Here is a 2,575-nt window from a genome sequence, read left to right on the forward strand (position 1 = left end):
CAGAGGTTTCCCAGAGTGTTGCTTTTCTCGAGAAAAGAGCGCTTTACAGCGCTTTCTGGCTGCTAGAGACATGCAGAAAGAGCAAGTGTGGCAGAATGTGTTCCAAAGCAGCTGGAGCTACCACGGGCTCCGGACAGGCTTCTTTTCACTTGGAGAACACAGAAAACACACCAAGGTGCTGCTGCAAGCAAAGTTACAGAGGTTTCCCAGAGTGTTGCTTTTCTCGAGAAAAGAGCGCTTTACAGCGCTTTCTGGCTGCTAGAGACATGCAGAAAGAGCAAGTGTGGCAGAATGTGTTCCAAAGCAGCTGGAGCTACCACGGGCTCCGGACAGGCTTCTTTTCACTTGGAGAACACAGAAAACACACCAAGGTGCTGCTGCAAGCAAAGTTACAGAGGTTTCCCAGAGTGTTGCTTTTCTCGAGAAAAGAGCGCTTTACAGCGCTTTCTGGCTGCTAGAGACATGCAGAAAGAGCAAGTGTGGCAGAATGTGTTCCAAAGCAGCTGGAGCTACCACGGGCTCCGGACAGGCTTCTTTTCACTTGGAGAACACAGAAAACACACCAAGGTGCTGCTGCAAGCAAAGTTACAGAGGTTTCCCAGAGTGTTGCTTTTCTCGAGAAAAGAGCGCTTTACAGCGCTTTCTGGCTGCTAGAGACATGCAGAAAGAGCAAGTGTGGCAGAATGTGTTCCAAAGCAGCTGGAGCTACCACGGGCTCCGGACAGGCTTATTTTCACTTGGAGAACACAGAAAACACACCAAGGTGCTGCTGCAAGCAAAGTTACAGAAGTCCCCCTGAGTGTTGCTTTTCTCGAGAAAAGAGCGCTTTACAGCGCTTTCTGGCTGCTAGAGACATGCAGAAACAGCAAGTGTGGCAGAATGTGTTCCAAAGCAGCTGGAGCTACCACGGGCTCCGGACAGGCTTATTTTCACTTGGAGAACACAGAAAACACACCAAGGTGCTGCTGCAAGCAAAGTTACGGAAGTCCCCCTGAGTGTTGCTTTTCTTGGGGAAAAGAGCGCTTTACAGCGCTTTCTGGCTGCTAGAGACATGCAGAAAGAGCAAGTGTGGCAGAATGTGTTCCAAAGCAGCTGGAGCTACCACGGGCTCCGGACAGGCTTATTTTCACTTGGAGAACACAGAAAACACACCAAGGTGCTGCTGCAAGCAAAGTTACAGAGGTTTCCCAGAGTGTTGCTTTTCTTGGGGAAAAGAGCGCTTTACAGCGCTTTCTGGCTGCTAGAGACATGCAGAAAGAGCAAGTGTGGCAGAATGTGTTCCAAAGCAGCTGGAGCTACCACGGGCTCCGGACAGGCTTATTTTCACTTGGAGAACACAGAAAACACACCAAGGTGCTGCTGCAAGCAAAGTTACAGAGGTTTCCCAGAGTGTTGCTTTTCTCGAGAAAAGAGCGCTTTACAGCGCTTTCTGGCTGCTAGAGACATGCAGAAAGAGCAAGTGTGGCAGAATGTGTTCCAAAGCAGCTGGAGCTACCACGGGCTCCGGCAGGCTTCTTTTCACTTGGAGAACACAGAAAACACACCAAGGTGCTGCTGCAAGCAAAGTTACAGAGGTTTCCCAGAGTGTTGCTTTTCTCGAGAAAAGAGCGCTTTACAGCGCTTTCTGGCTGCTAGAGACATGCAGAAAGAGCAAGTGTGGCAGAATGTGTTCCAAAGCAGCTGGAGCTACCACGGGCTCCGGACAGGCTTATTTTCACTTGGAGAACACAGAAAACACACCAAGGTGCTGCTGCAAGCAAAGTTACAGAGGTTTCCCAGAGTGTTGCTTTTCTCGAGAAAAGAGCGCTTTACAGCGCTTTCTGGCTGCTAGAGACATGCAGAAAGAGCAAGTGTGGCAGAATGTGTTCCAAAGCAGCTGGAGCTACCACGGGCTCCGGACAGGCTTATTTTCACTTGGAGAACACAGAAAACACACCAAGGTGCTGCTGCAAGCAAAGTTACAGAGGTTTCCCAGAGTGTTGCTTTTCTCGAGAAAAGAGCGCTTTACAGCGCTTTCTGGCTGCTAGAGACATGCAGAAAGAGCAAGTGTGGCAGAATGTGTTCCAAAGCAGCTGGAGCTACCACGGGCTCCCGACAGGCTTATTTTCACTTGGAGAACACAGAAAACACACCAAGGTGCTGCTGCAAGCAAAGTTACAGAGGTTTCCCAGAGTGTTGCTTTTCTCGAGAAAAGAGCGCTTTACAGCGCTTTCTGGCTGCTAGAGACATGCAGAAAGAGCAAGTGTGGCAGAATGTGTTCCAAAGCAGCTGGAGCTACCACGGGCTCCCGACAGGCTTATTTTCACTTGGAGAACACAGAAAACACACCAAGGTGCTGCTGCAAGCAAAGTTACAGAGGTTTCCCAGAGTGTTGCTTTTCTCGAGAAAAGAGCGCTTTACAGCGCTTTCTGGCTGCTAGAGACATGCAGAAAGAGCAAGTGTGGCAGAATGTGTTCCAAAGCAGCTGGAGCTACCACGGGCTCCGGACAGGCTTATTTTCACTTGGAGAACACAGAAAACACACCAAGGTGCTGCTGCAAGCAAAGTTACAGAGGTTTCCCAGAGTGTTGCTTTT

The sequence above is a fragment of the Zosterops lateralis genome (genome assembly GCF_965231275.1).
Source record: "Zosterops lateralis genome assembly, chromosome: 28".
Classification (NCBI taxonomy): domain Eukaryota; kingdom Metazoa; phylum Chordata; class Aves; order Passeriformes; family Zosteropidae; genus Zosterops; species Zosterops lateralis.